The sequence below is a fragment of the Macaca nemestrina genome, chromosome X (genome assembly GCF_043159975.1).
Source record: "Macaca nemestrina isolate mMacNem1 chromosome X, mMacNem.hap1, whole genome shotgun sequence".
NCBI lineage: Eukaryota > Metazoa > Chordata > Mammalia > Primates > Cercopithecidae > Macaca > Macaca nemestrina.
The window spans coordinates 157,003,777-157,027,281 of NC_092145.1; the positions used below are offsets into that span (position 1 = coordinate 157,003,777).

The 23,505-nt window shown below is 42.3% G+C and overlaps 1 pseudogene; it reads right to left on the bottom strand.

The window, feature by feature from the left end:
* Positions 1 to 23,505, bottom strand: part of LOC105478076 (large ribosomal subunit protein eL24-like) — a 53,872-nt pseudogene that overhangs the window by 17,688 nt on the left and 12,679 nt on the right.

A 23,505-nucleotide genomic window follows, 5' to 3' on the forward strand; every position in this document is an offset into this window, starting at 1 on the left:
GGAAATGTTGCCTTATTTTTAAACTCTAAATTAGTCCATGGGGAGTGTCCATGGGGAGCGTCCCACCCCACACCACCCACCGCACTCGCCACACACACTTACAATAGCCTCTCTTCAAGACGCAATCTGGATTTGTACATAACCAAACTGAAAGAAAACACAATTTTGAAAACTTGAAAAAACTGTGCCCCCTCTTCTAGGTCTTATTATGTTCTTTTCAATATCCAAACACAAATTGATTTGGCAACCCACGTTTTCTTAAAATTCCTAGGGGCGTTTATTTAACCGAAACACAATAGCATGCCACTTGCATATATTTGTATATTTGTATTCAGATAATGTTTTCCATTTACTTTTAAATGATCCCATATAATGTGCTATTATTCAACTGTACCCTCACTGAATATAAATAATTTAATATTCACATTTCTAATGCTTGCCAGCAGAAGCAATTTTTTCCCTCAAAATGTGTAAGACAGAGTAGGCTCTCATGCTTAATAAAAAGCAAAAATGGCCTGAAACTATTTATTTTTCATTTTAGAAATATTATTGCAATATAGACAGAACATAAACTCAGTACTTAACAGAAAATTAATATAATTTTAATGTCCTATTATGATGATTTCTATTCTCCATCGCTTTTGCATTTATGAATAGTTTGGAATAGACTTTCCATAAAATGTAAGTTCTCAATCTGAATCTAAAAACTATTCAAAGAACCGACCAGCAGTATATAATAGCACAGATGAGACAGTACAATTTTTTAAAGTTACAAAAAGAGACCAGAAATCACTGAAAAGAGGCAAAAATAATACTATTTTAGTTTTAAATCGCTGATTTTTCTTTTTTTTTTTTTTTGATTTAGACAAAGGTTCCCATTCCATAAATAGTTGATTTTTACTACAATTCAGGAAGAAAACTAGTTCTAAAATTCCTGATGGTTAAAATAGCTACATGTTATGCTTAAACATTAACATATATTACTAAAAGTTACAAAGAGCTGGTTAGCATATGAAATTCACAAATACAACCTTTCTGATTTTCTTCTTCTTCATCAAGAAACCCTCTTATGTCACCAAGTCAGCCCCATTACTAAATGGAAACAGTGTAAATCTTTTTACATCTTCACCCACTATTCCTAGCTGACTCAAGACCATGTTACTACAACGCTTATTTAAGAGAAATATTTCTGGTTAGAAATGGTGTAATAAAGTCCATCTTGAACTCTCCTCTACTTGGAAATCATTTCAAAAAACACAATAGAGGTGAAAAACAGAAACACTAACTTCCTTTTTATGAGAATAAGAGATAGAAGATATTCAGAATCACAAGCAGTGGAAGCCACACAGGGCTGTGAAAAAAGACAGAGAAAATAACCCTGGCTGCAAATTCTAATATCCAGGAAAAATCAGTTCTCTGTGGAAGGAGGAACCAGAAGTCCAAGACAAATATTTCTTGTTGGCAATAATGAGGAAAGTGTTCTATGGACTCATGGTAAGAGCTCCTCTGCAACCAGTCTAAATTCAACATTAAGAGAAAATGGTGTTGAATGAGAAATCACAGAGACAGCCATATTTGTAGGAAGCATTCATCACTGAGGCAGACCAAGGATGAAACACGAATGCAGGGTGCAGCTGCCTAGCTTTTTGGGTAAAACAAAAAGGTTAAAGATATTACTGGGAATCCTATTCAGTGGAAGGAAGGAAGGAAGGAAGGAAGGAAGGAAGGAAGGAAGGAAGGAAGGAAGGAAGGAAGGAAGGAAGGAAGGGCGGGCATGTATTGGAATGAAGTAAAATATTTGTATTCATAATGACATGATCTTGCAAGTAGAAAATTGTCTAGTATCTGCAGAAAAGCTACCAGAATAATAAGTGGATTTAGAAGGTCACAGAATACATTGCTCATTTTAAAAATTAAATTAGGCCAGGCATGGTGGCTCACGCCTGTAATCCCAGTGCTTTGGGAGGCCGAGGCAGGCAGATCACGAGGTCAGGAGATGGAGACCATTCTGGCTAACATGGTGAAAAAACTCCGTCTCTACTAAAACTACAAAAAATTAGCCGGGCATGGTGGCGGGCGCCTGTAATCCCAGCTACTTGGGAGTCTGAGGCAGGAGAATGGCGTGAACCTGGGAGGCGGAGCTTGCAGTGAGCCGAGATCGCACCACTGCACTCCAGCCTGGGCAACATGTTGAGCAAGACTCCATCTCAAAAAAAAAAAAAAGTTAAATTATACTAGTAACAAAAAGTTGGAAAACAAATTATGTTAAATGTCATTTACAATAGCAAGTAGTACTGAGAGACAGATTTAGCAAATCTATGCAACACCTGAACACTGAAATTTTTTAAATATATATGTTGATGAGAGAAATTTATGAAGACCAATACATAGACAGATATATCATCTTTATTATTTGAAAGTATTGGCATTGTTAAGGTGATAATTTCCTCTTACTTGATCTACTGATTCAACAAAATGCCAATCAGTGTTTCATTAGGATTTTTTTTATATTGACAAGCTAACTCCAAAATTTACCTGCAAATGCCAAGGACCGAGAATAGCAAAGTAATTTAGATAAAGAACAACAAAATTAGAGTACATATGCTTCTTAAGTTCAAGACTTACTAGAAGGCAACAGTATCAATATCATGTGTCACAGGCAGTAGGACAGACAGGGAAAACAATGATATAAAATAGAACCACACATCCATGGTCAATTGACTCAATGTGGAAAGAATAAGCTTTTCAAGAAATGGTGTAAGGATAACTGAGTATTCTTTTAGGAGTTAAAAAAAATACCTTTTTTCACACTATTTAGAAGGTTGTATCAAAATGTATCATAGGCCTAAATGAAAAAGCCGAACTATTAAGCATCTAGCTGAAAACACATGAACAACTCTTCTTGAATTTGGTATAGAAAAGATTGTTTAAGGCTCAGTGGTGGCTCATGCCTGTAATCCCAGCAATCTGGGAGGCTGAGGCGGGCAGATTACTTGAGGTCAGGAGTTTGAGAATAGCCTGGCAAACAATGATGAAACCCCGTCTCTACAAAAATAATGCAAAAAAAAAAAAAAAAAAAAAAATTAGCCTAATCCCAGCTCCTTGGGAGGCTGAGGCAGGAGAATTGCTTGAACCCGGGAGGTGGAGGTTGCCAAAAAAAAAAAAGAAAAGAAAAGATTGTTTAGATAGGACACAAAAAGCATGAACCATAATATTTTTAAAAATTGATGAAGTGGACTTTATCAAAATTCAAAATTCTCTTCAAACAACATCATTAATAAAAGAAAAGATAAGCCATACACTGGGAGAAAATATTACATAAAATATATTTATTATATATTCAGAATATATAAACAACTCGATTACAAAAGACAAGCAACCCAATAGACTACTGACAAAATATACAAAGTATATGAATACTTCACAGAACAATAATACACACACACACACACACACACACACACACACACACACACACACACACACGAAGCCAATAGGTATATAAACAAAGATCCCCACTATTATCAGTGATCAGAGCAATGCAAATTAAAGACGCATGACCACGAGCACAAATAACATTTTCAAGCTTGACAATAACAAGCAATGAATATAAAGCAGCTACAACCCTCCTACATTCTCAGGTGCAAAGTGAAACAACTTTTGAAAAACAGTGCAGCATATGAACCTAAACATGTAACCAGAAAAAAAAATAGAAATAGCCTGTAGACAAAGATGTGTTCACTGATACCATGCATTTTTATTCATAATAGCTCAGACAGGGATACCTCCATTGTAAAAAAATATTAAGCTATTCCACTATGATTATGAATTTTTTTTTAATTTGCACAGTCTCATTATCCCTGTGTATTTGATTTTCTTCTCTGGGAGCCTGCAGCATTTACCTTGGAAGTGCCCCAAGCAGGTGACTGAGCCAGTTTCACTCACCTTTGGTTGACCTCACCTGGAAATGATGGGGAAATTGTATTTTTCTCACATTCTAAGAACACCTGGTTGACCTATGATGCAATAATTACATAGATGAGTTCTCTGCACCAGATAGCTCCTTCCATTGCAAAAACATTGCCATTCATGCATTTTCACCCCCCAGCTAAACCTCACATGAAGGTCTAAGAAAGAACACTAGAATGTGTCAAAAATCACTGATTTCTGAGTTAAGTTTTTTTTTTAATGCTAGTGTTTGGTGCCATCTAGTGGGTTCAATTTACTATTTAAGCCACAAAAAAAAATCACCATAACAGGGAAGAGAAAGGATCCTTTTAAAATAAATGAAATAAAGAATTGCTTTTCAAAAATAAGAGTGGGCCGGGTGTGGTAGCTCATGCCTGTAATCTTAGCACTTTGGGAGGCTGAGGCGGGTGGATCACCTCAGATCAGGAGTTCAAGAACAGCCTAGTTAACATGATAAAACCCCATATCCACTGAAAATACAAAAATTAGCCGGGATGGTGGTGGGCGCCTGTAGTCCCAGCTACTCAGGAGGCTGAGGCACACGAATCGCTTGAACCCGGGAGGTGGAGGTTGGAGTGAGCCAAGATGGCGCCACTGCACCCCAGCCTGGATGAGAGAGCGACACTCTGTCTCAAAAAATAAAAAACAAAAAACAAACAAAACAAAAAGTGTGGACTAGGGCTCAAAATTCTGATGCCTGTCTTTTTTTTTAGTAATTAACTTTTGCTTGATGAATATGGGGGTGATATTCTTTTTTGAGGGTGATAAAAACGTTCAGGGACTAGATGGACATGATGGTTGTACAATATTATGCATGCTGTGTACTAAATGCCACCGAATTCTGTGCTTGGAAATAGTTAAATGTATGTTAGAATAATAACATTCTAAGAAAATATGAATTTAAAATGGGAGGCATGGTAGATAACATGACTGCCCACACAGAATAATCTTTAAATCTGCCCAGTATAGTCCAACATTGTTTCTTCAGATGGCTATGCTTTATTTTACCTTGTATTTTACCTGCTATGTCACTTTTCCCCCCACTTTCTCACCTCAGCTATTCAAACAGCCCCCTGCCCAGACTTCTAGCACCCAATCCTGCCTCCCGGGATAAACGGCATCCTTCCTAAGCCATCCAAGACATGGTGTCGCTGCACTTCTGAATGTTCCTGGGTTTTCCCCAACGTTTCCCAGTGGAAAGCCCTGTAAGGGTCTCGATGGAAGTTTAGTAGGGTTAGGGGCTGGCACCAGCTGTCCCCACTGTTGTAAGCCCTTTCATCTCTCCAGGCGACAATTGGTCTGTGGACCAGCTGTGGGGAGCTACCCCTGGAGTGCAGGACCCACGGATGCAGAGAAGAGGTACATCCTTCTTGTACGGAACGGGTGTGCAGGAATGCCTGAAATGGGGAGAAGGCAGAGTGCTGGGAAGGAAAGCCAGCGCTTTTATGGGGTACACTGTGGGGGTGGCAGGGAAGGAGGTGGGAAAGATTATTTCAGCAGGGAACAGGAGTTAGAGGGGGAGGGTGGCGCCCGTCCACGCTTTTGAGAGTGCACTCACACAGGCACATGCACTCACTCCCATGCACACACTCCCACTCATTCATGTACACACACACTTGCATTCTCATGCCCTTTACACTTGCCCTTGCACACTAGCACACTCAGGTCCACACACAATACACATACACAGTCATACACTGAAAAACACACCCACACTCACACTCATGCATCACAACCCTACACTTACACCATCACATGCACACGCATACACTTACACACATTCACACCCTCATACGGTTACACTCACACACTCAGCCTCACACATGCACACTCTCACTTATACACTCACACATACTCAACACTCACACATACACATGCATACTTCCACATGCTGTCATTCATAAACACTGACACACAGCCACACAATGTCACACTACACACACTGTCACACTACCCACACACTTTTCCACACTCTCACACTCACACCCATTGGCACACAGTCATGAACACGCCCACAAGCAGTCACACTAACTCACACGCTCACCCTCCCACACACATGCACTGCACACTCACACGCTCACCCTCCCACACACATGCACTGCACACTCACACGCTCACCCTCCCACACACATGCACTGCACACTCACACGCTCACCCTCCCACACACATGCACTGCACACTCACACGCTGACACATTACATGACTTCATAGTTTACACACACACTTCCATGCACATTCACTCCATACCTTTCTGCACACCCATACACTCATTCACACTCCCATCATCACAACACTGACACACTTCTGCCTGTCCTTACACACCTACACACTTGCCACACACACACTGACAGTGTTCCATGCACACTCACATATCCTGCGCATTTGGTCACTAACCCTCATGACCACACACACACACACGGGCTTTCAAATGCACTCATTCACAAACACATATTCTCATTTGCATACACACTTACACACACCCTCGCACGCTTGTTCACACTCCCTCACATGCAGTCACACTAGCCGTCACTCACGTGCTCACACGCATACATACACCCCTTGGCGCGCACGCGCACACACACCCCCGCTCACCCCAAGCCCACCTGACAGGTGACACACTTTACCTGTGCGGCTGGGATGGCTGGTCCTCTGCCTGCGCTTTGAGGTTCCTTGGGGCAGCGGCTCATGCTGGTTTTCCCACTGCGGTGTCTTCTGTGGCTTCAGCTTCGCCTAGTGCAGGCTGCCATTCAACAAACACATTGTCAACAGTCGATCAAAAGAAACCCATTGGCCACCGTACCCTGAGGACTAACCCTGAGGCAGCTGCCCTTCCAGATGCCCTCAATAGTCTAACTGATTCCATCCCCCAGCCTCGGGGGAGAAGAACTGCTGCCGATGCACTCCACTCACAGGTGAGACTGGGAGAGCTTTAGGGAGTGGCCAAGTCCCCTGCCTACACAGCTGCCTCCCAATCTATCTTCTCACCCTCCCCTTTCTCAGGCGAAAATCATACTCAGTGTTTCTGTGGGATCCTTTGATCTGGACATTGTCAAAGAAAACATTGCACCAGACAAGTTAACCCTTCAAGGACGGCCTCAGTCAGGACTACTGCAATACGGAAGAGAGAAGGAGCTTAACTTCGTTGAAACAAAAGGCTGGAGTTTTTAAGTGCTGGGGTGAGATGCTGAGAAGGAACTGGAGACATAAGGAAGAGGTTAGGAAATGCAGTAAAGCTATGTGTTGGCTTATTGGAATTTTTCAAAACTAGGAACCTGCCCTTCTGCAAAGACTGAGAGACAGATGTATCATCTTCAATAATTACATTTTAAAGGGATGGCTCTGAGGTCTTGAGAAAGACATTCCTGGGTTGCAAAACTAGCAAGAGGCTAGAAGAAAATTTGGGAGAAGATTTGCATCTCAAAGAGGTAGAGAAAGAACTCACAATTGCAAGTTTCCTAAAATAAATCCTCCGTGACAAAGGAGGCCTGATGGATGGAGCTGGAGGTCATTATGTTAAGTGAAATAAGCCAGGCACAGAAGAAAAATACTGCGTGTTCTCACAGGTGGGAGCTTAAAACCTGGATCTCATGGAGACAGAGAGTAGATTGGTGGCTACCAGAGGCTGGGAAGAGGGCAGAGAAGGGAGATAAAAATTGTTTGATTAATGGGTACAAATACCAGGTTTTTTGTTTTATTTTTTGGAGACAGGATTCTCTCTGGAGTACAGTGGTGTGATCATCGCTCACAGTAACCTGGAACTTCTGGACTCGAGTAATCCTCCTACCTCAGCCTCCCCAGTAGCTAGGACTACAGGTGTGTGCCACCATACCAGGCTGGCTTTTCTTTTTTTTGTAGAGACAGGGTCTCACTAGGTTGCCCAGGCTGGTCTCGAGCTCCTGGGCTCAAAAAATCCTCCCACTTTGCAAATATACACTTCGATAAAAGAAAAAAGACATAGTGTTCAATAGATCAGCAAGTGACTGTAGTTTACAATAATCTATTGTACATTTCTTTTTTTCTTTTCTTTCTTTCTTTCTTTTTTTTTTTTTTTTTTTTTTTTTTTTTTTTTGAGACAGAGTCTCGCTCAGTCAACCAGGCTGGAGTGCAATGGCACGATCTCCACTTACTGCAGCCTTGACTTCCCCGGCTCCAGAGATCACCCACCTTAGTCTCTTGAGTGTGGGACCACAGGCACGCACCACCACACCTGGCTAATTTTTGTATTTTTTGTAGAGACAGTGTTTCGCCATGTTGGCCAGGCTAGTCTCAAACTCCTGGACTCAAGTGATCCACCCATCTCGGCCTCCCAAAGTGCTGGGATTACAGGTGTGAGCCACCGCACCCAGCTATCTTGGTGTTCTTAACCTTAATAACGACCAAGTGCATCCTTGATATGGTCTCATCCTCCTTGCTGTAAGCACATTAAAATGCTGTTATGACATGCATTCAAGTGATAAAACAGTGCTAACATCAATGCCTTTGCCTGCAGAATTAATTCAGGGGTTTATTTGAAACTCAATATAAAGGCCTAATGTAACATTCAGCAGACAAGAAGCCATATGCAGATACATTCTTTTAAAATAACAGGTCATTATTTGGTTCTTTCTCATGTGAGAGTCGGATGACTCAGAGTCAACATAAATTCCAAGTGGTATGCAGAAAACCAATGCATAGCTGGAGAGGGAAATGAAGGTTAGTATCTGCAGTAAGGCTGAGGTGATGCAAACGGCCACACAGTCATGGATTCACAATGATCTGAGTCTCCATCATGCTGCAACCCAACACCTTGCACAGCCTTCAAACACCAGCTGGGAAATCAAAAGTGTCCTGTGCAGTAGCAGGAGATCTGTTCACCCTCTATTTCCTCTCATCCCCATGCAGCAATCTGTGAACAGAGAGAAGCCTTTAAGCTCTGGGATCTTGGCCGGGCGTGGTGGCTCAAGCCTGTAATCCCAGCACTTTGGGAGGCTGAGACAGGCGGATCACAAGGTCAGGAGATCGAGACCATCCTGGCTAACACGGTGAAACCCCGTCTCTACTAAAAAATACAAAAAACTAGCCGGGCACGGTGGCGGGCGCCTGTAGTCCCAGCTACTTGGGAGGCTGAGGCAGGAGAATGGCATAAACCTGGGAGGCGGAGCTTGCAGTGAGCTGAGATCCGGCCACTGCACTCCAGCCTGGGTGACAGAGCGAGACTCCGTCTCAAAAAAAAAAAAAAAAAAAAAAAAGCTCTGGGATCTGCTGCTCTACAGAGACAATTTGCATTTCTCTCACCACTGAAAGGACACAAAGATAGATGTGTACCCGCCCCCCACCCGCTACACCCTTGTTCTGCTCTCTAATCTTTGCACATACCAGAGATTTTGTAAGTTCTGTGAGTACCTGGTTTTCTGCACGTACCAGAGATTTTGTTTTGCACATACCAGAGATTTTGTAAGTTCTGAGGCAAGGTCACAAGACGTGTTTAAGTAAGATAAACTCTTGCTGCCATAAACCTGCTCTCCCGCCTCAAAGTTTGAACCAAAATATCAGAAATGGCAGGAACCAATCATAGTTAGCCAAATCGCCTTGTTCAAACACTAGCCAATCATATATCTGATTTGTATAATAACTCTATGCCCACTTTTCTTAGACTATATAACATTGTTCGGAGCTGAGTGGGGGAGCTCTCCTGCCCGTCTCGTTTCACGAGCGAGGGAGAGTTCCAGTTTCGAACCTGTAATAAAGATCCTTGCTGCTTAGCTTTGACTCTGGACTCTGGTGGTCTTCTTCGGGGAATAAACGGTCTGGGCATAACACCACCCCCGAAATTCTCACTGGGAAACCCAGGGTACCCGGGAGCTCAGGCCATCCTTTGTCCTTTGGGATGTTAGGAGGAAGCAGAACAGCCAGCTCCCAAATGGAACACTGCAGAATGCTCACTTCTCAAGGGTCTGTTTTGGGTTTGTTTTTCTGTTTTGTTTTTGTTTTTGTTTTTTGTTTGTTTTGTTTTGTTTTGTTGAGACAGGGTCTCTGTCACACAGGCTGGAGTGCAGTGGCGCGATCTCGGCTCACTGTAACCTCCACCTCCCAGGTTCAAGGGATTCTCCCACTTCAACCTCCTGAGTAGCTGGGACTACAGGCACGCACCATCACACTCAGTTAATTTTTGTATTTTGTTTTTTGGGGCTTTTTTTGGTAGAGACAGAGTTTTATCATGTTAGCCAGGCTGGTCTCAAACTCCTGACCTCAAGTGATCTGCCCACCTCAGCCTCCCAAAGTGCTGGGATTACAGGCATAAGCCACCACGCCAGGCCTCCTTCAAGCGTCTGAATCCAGCCAGTGAGCTTGTCCTGCGTGATGCCTGCTTCATCCTATGCAATGGAGAGAGGCTGAGATTTTATTTTAGTAGGAAAATATATTGAATTGCATTACATCAAACTAAAAGGGAGAGACGCAAACATAAAAAGTAAAATAAAAATCCAGAAATTGCAATAGCAAGCAACCCTCCAAAATGTGGCAAAGCTTTGTGTATATTAAAAATGTACTGAGGTCAGGCGCGGTGGCTCACACCTATAATCTCAGCACTTTGGGAGGCCGAGGCAGGTGGATTGCCTGAGCTCAGGGGTTCAAGACTAGCCTGGGCAACACGGTGAAACCCCATCTTTAACTGAAGTACAAAAAATTAGCTGGGCGTGGCAGCGTGCACCTGTAATCTCAGCTACTCAGGAGGCTGAGACAGGAGAATCGCTTGAACCCAGGAGGCGGAGGTTGCAGTGAGCTGAGATGGCGCCATTGTACTCCAACCTGGGCAACAGAGCGAGAGTCTGTCTCAAAAACAAACAAACAAAAGTACTGAAACATGCAACATCCACCTTTTCGTAGTAGTTCCCACAGCCTACACAAATGAGTATAAAATGCTTAATATTTTGCTTGCCCTACATTCTCTTTTGCTGGAAGGATGGTTCTGAATAAAAATTTTTTATTTTCCCATTCTTTGTTTTTTCATTAATGCTATTTTCTTTGCCGCAAAGTTATAGAGTGGAAAAACTCTCAATCTCTTTTTCTTCTCTCGTGTATTTTCAGGTAGATGCATTCTATTACTATATTCTATCTATCCGTTCATTCCATCTATAATCTATCATCTATTCCATACATCTATCCATCATCTATCTATTCCACCTATCATCTATCTGCCTACCTATTATTGTCTATCTATCTTTCTATCATCTATTCATTATCTATCTATTCTATCTACCTATCATTACTCTGTCATCTATTCCATCTAACATCTATCTACCTATTATCTATCTTTCTATCATCTATCATCTATCTACATTTACCTATATTGTTCTGTCAATCGTCTATCTATGTATATATGTATTTATGAATGTATGTGTGTAATTTTCTATCTTCTAGTTATCCATCTGTCTATCTATCCATCTGTCCATCTATTTCTCTTATGTTTATAGATACATATATAATCTATATATTTTACATCTGTAACATATTTATTTTTACTTTTATACAACAGTGACATTAATTAAATCCCACCTAATAAAAACTGTATTCTAAAACCTGGTGTAGTAGAAGGCTGAATAACCTGACCCCAGATCAAGGTACACATTGTGTGGCTGAAAATCACTTGGCTTTGTTAGACTTCATCTTTCTCCTACATAGGACCAGGTCGCCAGCCTAGAAAATCTCAAAGGTGCCTTACAACCTTTGAATGCATTGGTTCCATGGAAGCAGGAGGCTTAAGCTCTAGACCCATGGCTGCTGTAATTACACATAACTCGGGCATTGCCATAAGGGAGCCTTAGGATGGCAGTACGACACTGGTTCCTCAGAACATCCTACATGCAAATTTGCTCTCCCAAGAGCCGTATTTTACAAAGTGATAATCTTGGGAACATGGTCCACCCAAATGCCTCTGCCTGCAGTGGATTTCTGCAGACTTCAGAGAATCTGGGCACCATCAAAGCCAAGCAGTCCCTGGTGTAGTGTCTAATAGGGACTGTGTAATTAGGGCATGTTTTATGTGAGATTCTGTTCAACAGATGTAAGTACAAGAAAAAGACAGCTTTTCACGGCAGAGATAAGATAATTGAGCTGTCTGGCATAGTGACTCAAAGCCATTGAAGGTTCTAGTCAACTGATTCCTCTGTTTTTGACTTTTTAAATGGCTCTTTCACTGTTATTGCCTCTGGCAACTGCCATTATAATGGAGGAAATTTTGTTCCACTAAAAGGCTACTCCATTTATGGACTCAAGCCATACCAAAATAACAAAGCTCTCTTATAATCCCAGTATGTTTGCTGACCATTCCCATTTCCCTCTCTGGCTGTCCAGAAATAGCCTCTCTTCCAAGGTATCACTTTTATTTATTGCCAATATGAAGGTCTTGTAGAAAAACATTGACTTCCAAAAACAACAGATGAATGTTATAGCAAGAGTGCAGAGAGAAGGGAACGCTTATACACTGTTGCTAAGAAGTAAATTGTACAACCTCTGTAGGAAACAGTATGTAGATTTCCCAAAGAACTAAAAATAGATCTACTCCTTTGACCCAGCAACTCCACTAATGATTATCTATGCAAAGGAAAATAAGTTATCAAAAAAGATGCCTATACTTACATGTTTATTGCACCTCAATTCACAATAGCAAAATCATGGAATGAATCTAAGTGTTCATTGGATGAAGAAAATGTGGTATACACACACCAAGGAGTACTATGCATCTATGAAAAAGAATGAAACTATATCTTTTGCAGCAACATAAATGGAGCTGCAGGTCAATATCCGAAGTGAGATAACTTAGAAACAGAAAATCAAATACCACATGTTCTCACTTATAAGTGGGAGCTAAAAGAAATGGGTACACATGGACCTATAGAATGGAATAACAGACACTGGACACCTTTAAAAGGGGGAAGGTGGGAGTGGACGAGGGTTGAGAAATTACCTATCTGGTATTATGTTCACTGTTTTCGGGAGAGAAGGCCAATCCCCACCACTGGGCAATATATCCGTGTAACAAACCTGCACCCTTATGCCCTGAATCTATTTGTTTTTTCAACATTGACTTCCACGGTCACTATTTGTCTGTGAAATCACTCCTTATCAACCAGGACTTGCATGTCTTTTTGTTTCTCAGGTGAACTGTCACCCCTACAAGTCAGCTTGCAACCGGCCCTGGCCACCACCAGTTTCCCCACACTGAGCTGAATATTGGACATGCCCATCTTAGACATTCCAGCCCATTCTGAAATTCCACATGGATTTACCCGACAAAGTCTGAAGTTCCAGGGCAATTTATCTGGAAAAGCTCACCTGGAATCACGTGTCATTTCAACCAACAACTATGGAAGAGGACGTGGCATCAAAACCAAGGGTATCAATTATTTATAAGGGTTGTGTGGTGGTTGGTCCAGGTATCTCTCCTTCACGCCATCACTCCTTTCAAGAGCTGCCACTATTTTCTAATTTAGCACAGGAATTTAGATGCCCCTAAATAAGTAGGCATCCAATATCTGCCCACACCACTTTTTGTGAGAGTCCGTATGGAGACACTACCACCACTGCTGCTCTCCTACTGCATACCCCACCATGCCAAAGAATGGTGACTCACACCTGTAATCCCAGTGCTTTGGGAGGCCAAAGAGAAGGAACACTTGAGGCCAGAAGTATGAGACCAGCCTGGGCAACATAGCGAGACCTCATTTCTACAAATAAGTAAAAAAAAAAAAAAAAAAAAAAAAGGGCATAATGGCACACGTGTGTGGTCCCATTTACTTAGCAGGTTGAGGCCGGAAGATCACTTGAGCCCAGGAGTTTGAGGTTGCAGTGAGCTAGGATTATGCCACTGCACTCTAGCCTGGGCAACAGAGAGAGACTCCATCTCTAAAAAGAGGGAGAAGAAGGAAGGAGGAGGAAGAAGAGGAAGAGGAAGACGAGGGGAAATACTGCTCTTTCTCAGACCCAAGGTAAAAAGGTTTTTGGTCTCATGTTGACCAGAAAGACACTGATATTTAATTAAGCAATATAAAAAGGCTCATTGTTAGGATTAAGGAGTAAGTAAAATCAATATTGAGATAGGAGGATGGAGGACATCAACTGAGTTCCAATCCCAATGAAGAGGAGAAAAAGCTACAGCTATCTAGGTGAAATATCTACTTATCCTAGAAGAAGCCTTTTGACAGCAACATAAAATTCATACCTATAGGTTTTAATTCTTATGGATGCTGTAGCAAATAACAACAATTTGGATGGCTTAAAGTAACAGATGTTTATTTTTTTCCAGTATTGGAGACCAGGAATCTGAGATCAAGGTGTGGGCAGGGGTTTGCTCCCCCTGGAGGCTCTAAGAGAGGATCCTTCCTGCCCCTTTCAGCTCCTGGTGGCTCCAGGTGTCCCTGGGCTTGTGGCCACATCACTACAGTCTCTGCCTCTGTCTCCACGTGACCTTTTCCTCTGTGTCTGTGTCTCCTCTTCTGTCTCTTAGAAGGACACTCACTGGTCATTGGATTTAAAGGCCACCTGGGTAATTTAGAGTGATCTAATCTCAATAATCTTACCTTAATTACATGCAAATCCTCTTTATCCAAATTAGTGTGCATTCACAAATTCTGGAGCTTAGTACTTGGGCATATATTTTCGGGGGTTGGTGGTTGGAGGGGCTTTTATTCAACTCAGTACATCTTAATAAGGAACGAATGCTCCCCAACTTGCCTTACAAGTCATATATTAAAAACAGTGTTGGTGGCTGGGTGCGGTGGCTCAAGCCTGTAATCCCAGCACTTTGGGAGGCCGAGACGGGTGGATCACGAGGTCAGGAGATCGAGACCATCCTGGCTAACACGGTGAAACCCTGTCTCTACTAAAAAATACAAAAAAACTAGCCGGGCGAGGTGGTGGGCGTCTGTGGTCCCAGCTACTCGGGAGGCTGAGGCAGGAGAATGGCATAAACCCGGGAGGCAGAGCTTGCAGTGGAGCTGAGATCTGGCCACTGCACTACTCCAGCCTGGGTGACAGAGCGAGACTCCGTCTCAAAAAAAAAACAAAAACAAACCAACAAAAAAACCCACAGTGTTGGCCTAACACAGTGGCTCATGCCTGTAATCTCAACATTTTGGGAAGCCAAGGCAGGAGGATCACTTGAGCCCAGGAGTTGGAGACCAGCCTGGGTAACATAGGGAGACCCAGTTTCTACAGAATATTTAAAAATTAGCCAGGCATGATGGTGCATGCCTGTGGTCCTAGCTATTCAGGAAACTGAGGTGAGAGGATCACTTGAGCCTGGGGGTTCAAGATGGCAGTGAGCTATGCTCACACCACTACACTCCATCCTGGGCAACAGAGCTGGACTCTGTCTCAAAAAAAAAACAAGACTAAAACATCAAAATAAAAAAGCAATAAAAAAAACTAATTACTCTTTCTTGAAAATATTACACTTTTTTTCTTCTATATCTCTACTCATAGCTCTCAACACCTTTCTTAAGCCCACATCATAACCTGTCTTGCATAACTTTGTGAGTGCCCGACTTTTCACTGGACTAGATTGTAGAGCTACATCCTTCTTAAGAATAAATCCGGCAGGGCGCGGTGGTTCACGCCTGTAATTCCAGCACTCTGGGAGGCTGAGGCGGGCGGATCATGAGGTCAGGAGATCGAGACCATCCTGGCTGACACGCTGAAACCCCGTCTCTACTAAAAATACAAAAAATTAGCCAGGTGTATTGGCGGGCGCCTGTAGTCCCAGCTACTGGGGAGGCTGAGGCAGGAGAATGGCATGAACCTGGGAGGCGGAGTTTGCAGTGAGCCGAGATCTCGCCACTGCACTCCAGCCTGGGCCTCAAAGCGAGACTCCATCTCAAAAAAATAAAATAAAATAAAACAAAAAAAAGGAATAAATCTACACTTTAGGTACCAGTAAATCCATGCAATGCCTCAGACATTATAACCACATAATGCCTGGAAAATCGACATGAATTTATGTGAAGCATAAGCCTTTAATTTTTTTAAAGAAAAGTAGATTGTTGTTTTTCCACATCATTTCAGAGTTGTTCTCTAGTTATGCATGCCCTTTATTGCAGAACCATACAGATTTTGCTCTCCATTTCATACATCATTTGTTGAAATGCCCTTTAAAATGTAATGGAATATAGAGCTTTATGGGAAAAAAATGCTGTAGAAAATAAATTATCTTCCCTCTTTGCATTGGGAACCAAAAGGTCTCACCTTATTAATGACCACAGAGACTCTCCTAAAGCAATTCTGGAAGTCAAAGACAGCCGGAGTCTAGTTTAATGGGAACCCTCATTTATTAGACAAGAGCACCAAGGCTATGACCACAGCAGCTGGTAGCAGCAGCCCTGCAGTGAAGTTGACTCTCAGAGGACACAAGGAAAGAGTGTGTTGATAAGAAATGTACAGCAAAGGTGTAGCACATCATCATTTGATCTTGATGCACTTGACTGTGGGCAAAGTACCTGTTATGTAAAACACGCTTTGTTAGTTAGGGCCATGCTAAGCTGCTTAAACTGATGAATGAACACCAAATCTCAGTTTTTGTTTTGTTTTGTTTTGTTTTGTTTAACAAATAGCTGGTGTTAAGCCCAAAGTGTGTGCTCCTGGTTGGCTGGTGATGCTCTTTCAAGTCCTGAATCAGGGACCCAGTAACTTTCAACATTGTGGCTCAGCTCTCTTCAACAGCTGCCTCCCAGTTCTCTTGAGATATTGGTATTTATCAGAGGAGAGGGGATGGAGAAGGTATATGCATTTGCTAGAGTTGCCATAACAAAGAACCATAGACTGAGGGGCTTAAACAACAGAAATTTATTTCCTTACAATCCTGGAGGTTGGAAGTCTGAGATCAAGGTGTGGGCAGGGCTAGTTCCTCCTGAGGCCACTCTCCTTGGCTTGTAGACTCGGTGTTCTCCCTTTGTCCTTACACAGTCGTCTCTCTGTGTGTGTCTGTGTCCTCATCTCTTCTTATGAGGTGTCTTAGTCCATTTCAAGCTGCTATAACAGAATACCATAGGCCAGGGGGCTTAAACAACAGACATTTATTCTCCCACTGTCCTGGAGGCTATCTATCTACCTATGTATCATCTATCTACCCATCTATCTATCATCTATGTATAATCTACCTATCATCCATCTATCTACTTGTCATCTACCTATCATCTTTCTATTTATCTATCATCTATCTACCATCTATGTATCTATCTACCTACCTATCATCTAGCCATCTATCATCTATCATCTATCTATCTACCTATCATCTATCACCTATCTATCATCTATCTGTCTCACCTATCATTTATCTATGTATTTTTGTATCGTCATCACCTATCTATGACCTATCTATCATCTATGATGTATCTATCATCTGTGTATCTACCTATCTGTCTGTTATCTTGGTCAAATATACATAATATAAAACTCACCATTTTAACCATTTTTTTTTTTTTTTTTTGAGACGGAGTTTCGCTCTGCCGCCCAGGCTGGAGTGCAGTGGCCGGATCTCAGCTCACTGCAAGCTCCGCCTCCCGGGTTCCCGCCATTCTCCTGCCTCAGCCTCCCGAGTAGCTGGGACTACAGGCGCCGCCACCACGCCCGGCTAGTTTTTTGTATTTTTTAAAGTAGAGACGGGGTTTCACCGTGTCAGCCAGGATGGTCTCGATCTCCTGACCTCGTGATCCGCCCGTCTCGGCCTCCCAAAGTGCTGGGATTACAGGCTTGAGCCACCGCGCCCGGCCCATTTTAACCATTTTTAAGTGCACGGTTCAATGGCATTAAGTGGATTCACACTGTTATGCAACCATCACCACCACCTATCTCCGGAACTTTTTAAATATCTTCAGTGAAATTCTGTCTCCATTAAACACTAACTCCTCATGTTCCTTTCCCCCAGTGCCCAGTACCCACCATTCTGCTTTCTGTCTCTATGTATTGGATGACTCTAGGGACCTCATATGAATGGACTCATAGAGTATTAGCCTTTCTGAGCCTGGCTTATTTTGCTTAGCATAATGTCCTCAAGGTTGATCTATGTTGTAGCATGTGTCAGAATTTCCTCCTTTTTTAAGGCTGAACAGTGTCTCACTGTGTGGATGGACCACACTTCGTTTATCCGTTCCTCTGCTGACAGACACTTGGGTTGCTCCCACCTCCTGGCTACAGTGAATAATGCTGTTACGGACATAGGTTTACAAGTATCTCTTTGAGACCCTGCTTTCAATTCTTTTGAGTATATACCCAGAAGTAGAATTGCTGGATCCTATGCTAACTCTGTGTTTAATTACTGGAGAAACCACCACACTGTTTTGCACAGGGGCTGCACCCTTGGGCATTTTCACCAACAGTGCACAGAGATTCCCATTTCTCTACATCCTGGCTGACACCTGCTATTTTCTGGATTTTGTGAATCGTAGCCATCCTAGTGGGTATGAAGTGGTAGAGCTTTTATTTAACACTGAAGGACACAGCGCAGCAAGAGAGAGAAAAAGTGTGCGTGCAGGCCAGCATTGGGGTACAGAGACACCCTTGTGCAAGCTCCCAGGGTTCGTATTGATGCATGAATTGAACCACCTAGATCTGTATGCAGAATCTTGGCTTCTTCAGGAGGGCTCAAAAGCAGACCTTTCCAGATTGTTGGACAAATAGTGAAACTATACTGACTTCACAAGTGGTTAGGCCAGTTGCAAGCCATAAGTAAAGAAATTGACCCTCAAAGGATTTCTTTTTTTTTTTTTTTTTTTTTTTTGAGATGGAGTTTCCCAGGCTGTAGTGCTGTGGCATGATCTCGGCTCACTGTAACCTCTGCCTCCTGGGTTCAAGCAATTCTCCTGCCTCAGCCTCCTACTGAGTAGCTGGGACAACAGGTGCATGCAACAACGTCCGACTAATTTTTTGTATTTTTAGTAGAGATGGAGTTTCACCATGTTGGCCAGGCTGGTCTTGATATCCTGACCTCAGGTGATCTGCTAGCCTTGGCCTCCCAAAGTGCTGGTATTACAGACCTGAGCCACCCAGCCTGACCAAGGGATTTCTTAATTGTACATTTTAAAAGAACTTAAAGAATGTCACTGAATTGTTTGTAGCTCAAAGGATAAATGCTTCAGGGGATGGATACCCCATTCCCCATGATGTGCTTCTTTCACATTGCATGCCTGTATCGAAACATCTCATGTAAGGCTGCGCACGGTGACCCATGCATGTAATTCCAGCACTTTGGGAGGCCAAAGCCAGCGGATCACTTGAGGCCAGGAGTTCGAGACCAGCCTGGCCAACATGGCGAAACCTCATTTCTACTAAAAATACAAGAATTAGCCTGGCATGATGGTGCACACCTGTAGTCCCGGCTACTCAGGAGGCGGTAGGAGAATCGCTGGAACCCAGGAGTCAGTGGTTGTAGTGAGCTAAGGCCACATTATTGCACTCCAGCCTGGGTGATGGAGCCAGACTCTGTTTCAAAAAAAAACCAAAAAAACAAAACAAAAACAACTCATGTACCCCATAAATATATACACCTACTATGTATCTGCAAAGATTAAAAATTAAAATTAAAAATTTAGAGAAAGAAATCTTATCCCACCATGCAAAGCATGGAACCACTCTATTCTACAATTACCAAGCCCAGTATGAGACTTTAAGCAACATCTCATAAAACCCACTGACCAGGGGTCAAAGACCATACCTCTAGCATTTCCAAGAGATAGATAGAGCTTGTCCAGTTCAGCTATAAATCAACTTTATTTCCACAGAGGGTCACATAGCCCTTTCAAAAACAGCCATATTGGATCAAACACAAAATCCGTAAAAAATATTCTTCCTGTTCCCCCAACCTCAAAATACATGTTGGAGGTCATATGGCCAGGGGCAATGCAGATTCAAAGCCACTATTGTGAGCCGCATTGACTATACCACCATGTGATTCATGTGTTGAAAATCAGACGCTCATGATAAATGATCATTGATTAGGGCCCCTAGTCGTGAGTGTACCTATGTTTTTTCATTTTATAAAAGCAAATATTAAATCAACATGAAGAGTAAATAATTACCCTTTATATTGACAGGCAGAAATTGGTTTATATTCCATTTAAAGTTCAATTGACCATTATTTTCATCCTTGACACTTGGGCTTATCCATTCTCCAAACCACCACTTTGGAAGAGCAAGTTAATATACAATTACTGCTAAAGAAGGTACATACCTCCAATTTTGTGTTGTGTTGAAAATTCACTTGTTTGTTCTGTCCTTCTGATTGGGAGTATTATTTTCCTAGGTCTGTTTTAACAAAGTACCATAAATCGAGATGCTGAATGGGTCTCAATAAATGTGTGTTCTCACATTTCTAGAGACCAGAAGTCTGAAATCAATGTGCGGGCTGAGACACACTCCCTCTGAAGGCTCAGCCTGGCCAACATAGTGAAACCCCATCTCTACTAAACATACAAAATTTATCTGGGCATGGTGGTGCACACCTGTGGTCCAAGCTACTTGGGAGGCTGAGACAGGAGGATCGCTTGAACCCGGGAGGCAGAGGTTGCAGTGAACAGAGATTGTGCCACTGCATTCCAGCCTGGATGACTGAGCAAGACTCTGTCTCAAAAAACAAAAAACAAAAAACAAAAAACAAAACAAACAAAAAAACCAGACACTGACACTCACAGATTATGTATTTCAGACCGCCAAGTTAATTCAGCATTGGCAGTGACATCATGTTCTTCCAAACAGCATCCCCTTTCTCCTTCTGGGTAGCGAATTTTTGTAAATGGCAAATGAATTCCTTCATTAAGCCACAAACAGTGACATGACAGCTGCGAATTCAGCAATCTATAAGGTTTCCAGATAAAAGACACAATACCAATTAAATGTGAATTTCAGATAAATACTGAATAATTTTTTAGTATCCATATGCCCCCAGTATGACATGGGGCATACTGATACTTAAAAATGTGTTACTTGGCCAAGTGCAGTGGCTCACACCTGGAATCCTAGGACTTTGGGAGGCTGAGGTTGGGGGATTGTTGATCCCAGGAGTACAAGACCAGCCTAGGCAACATGGTGAAACCCTGTCTTTACAAAAATACAAAAATTAGCTGAGTGAAATGGTGCACACCTGTAGTCCAACTACTCAGGAGGCTGAGGTGTGGGGATCGTCTGAACCCGAAGAGGTAGAGGCTGCAGTGAGCTGTGATCACACCCACCGTACTCCAGCCTGGGCAACAGAGTGAGACCCTGTCTCAAAAAATAAAAATGAAAAAGTAGAATAAATAGAATAAAAATTCAAAACTTTTAAAAATGTGTTATTTATCTGAAATTTAAATTGATTACAATTTTTATTTGCTCAATGTGGCCACTCCAAGTGCATGGAGTATTTATTTTACCAGGCAGTTTTTAACACTTGCATCTCTGCATCTGCTTCTGTTCCAGGACAGAGAAAAATTGACACCCTTCTGCTGTATCTAAGAATAGGTAGATACACCTGTGTTTTGATTCTTTCTGAGTTTAGTACTAGACATTCCTCATTATCATTCTCAGGGAAAAGATGAATGTAGAATCTCCACTGAGCTAATATTTCCTGACACCCTGTTTATGCACCTTGTGAATTATGGGCATTGCCTTGTGGGTTATTTCATTTTATCTTCACAATCACCCTCCAAAAGCAAAAAACAAAAACTGCCTCACTCAAATGTCCACTGCCATCAGTGCCCCATGAGTATACATATGGTGCCAAGCTCTGCCATGAGCTCTCCAGAGAAGAGGAGTAAAACCAAAGAAGGGAAGATGTGTCTGCCTGGAAGGGAACATCTGTGACACCTTCTTTTCCAAATGTTCTTAAAGTTTCAGCAGATTATTGTAAAGGAAATATGAAGAAGTTAGTACTTAAAAAAAACCTCCTTGTATCAAAATGTCCCATTCCCAGCCTCTATTCAATTTCAATCCTTTAAATGTTTGTTTTCATATTTCCAGTCATGGTCCTATGTAATATTCTTATACTACAGTTTCAAGATTTGTCAATTTTATGTCTTATGGTTATTGAGGATTTGGTCTTGACACTGAGATTGCAGAATTATAAGAAATGTGAGAAATCTTGGCCAGGCGCGGTGGCTCACGCCTGTGATCCTAGCACTTTGGGAGGCTGAGGCGGGCAGATCACTTGAGGTCAGAGTTCAAAACCAGCTGGCCAACATGGTGCAACCCTGTCTCTATTAAAAAAAAAAGAAAAAAATAATTAGCCGGGCATGGTGGCAGGTGCCTGTAATCCCAGCTACTCGGGAGGCTGAGGCAGGAGTATCACTTAAACCCAGGAGGCGGAGGTTGCAATGAGCTGAGATCACGCCATTGCACTCCAGTCTGGGCAACAATAGCAAAACTCCATCTAAAAAAAAAAAAAAGAAATGTGAGAAATCTAACGTGACTGACTCTATTTTCCTTCAAACCTCACATGCTACATTGTTTTGTTTTGTTTTTGCTTATTCTAGTGTGGCAGCCAAGATAACTGTGTAAGGAAGTTAGTTTATAGTTAAACTTTGAAGCCAGGTGTGGTGCCACCCAGCACCTTGGGAGACCGAGGTAGGAGAGGATTGCTTGAGCCCAGGAGTTGGAGACCAGCCTCAGGAACATAGTGAAACCCCTTCTCAACAAAAAATTTACAAAAATTAGCCAGGCATGGTGGTGTGTACCTGTAGTCCCAGCTACTCAGGAGGCTGAGGTGAGAGGATCACTTGAGCCCAGGAAGTTGAGGCTGCAGTGAACCGAGATCACACCACTGCACTCCAACCCGGACAACAGAGCAAGATCATGTCTCAAAAAATAATAATAAATAAATAAATAAATGTGTATATATTTATATACACACACACAGAGAGAGAGAGAGAGAGAGAGAGAGAGAGACAGAGAGAGTTAAACTTTGAGGCAAGGAAACCGACCCCACTCCTTGACTGCAGATTAAAGCCACATTCAGAAAACAAGGTTAGAATTACTGTAGGGTCTTGAACTTTGCTAAAGAATAGGCATAATCAATGACCTGCCATCACTTAGTGTGTTTTCCTGTAAGTTTTCCACCGCACCAGAGTCATGTAACCAGTGATCACAAGATGTATAACTTCCCAAACTACTCCTGTAGATAACATTACTATTGTAAAGCCTAAACAATGGTCTTTGAAATAGTTTTCAGATTTAGCATTTTGGCAGACCAAGAGATGCCACCTGGTCCTGAGATACCCTCTCCTGGGAGCTAACTCACCTGCACAAAGACAGTTTTAGACACCCCTGACATTTCATCCCTAGCCAATCAATTGTTGCAGTTCCCCAGCCTTCTGCCCACAAAAGTACCTTGAAAAACCATAGTTTCCAACTTTTCAGGGAGACGGATTTGAGAAAGCTCTCCTATTCTCCTCAATTAGCTGTCCCTGCAATTACTAACCTCCCTCTTTGCTGCAACATCTGCTGTTCTCAGTGCATTGGGTTTTTGGGGGGCTGCAGGAAAGTAGAACCCCTCAGACTGTGACACTCTCCTGCCTGCCTTTCCATCCAATCACAAAT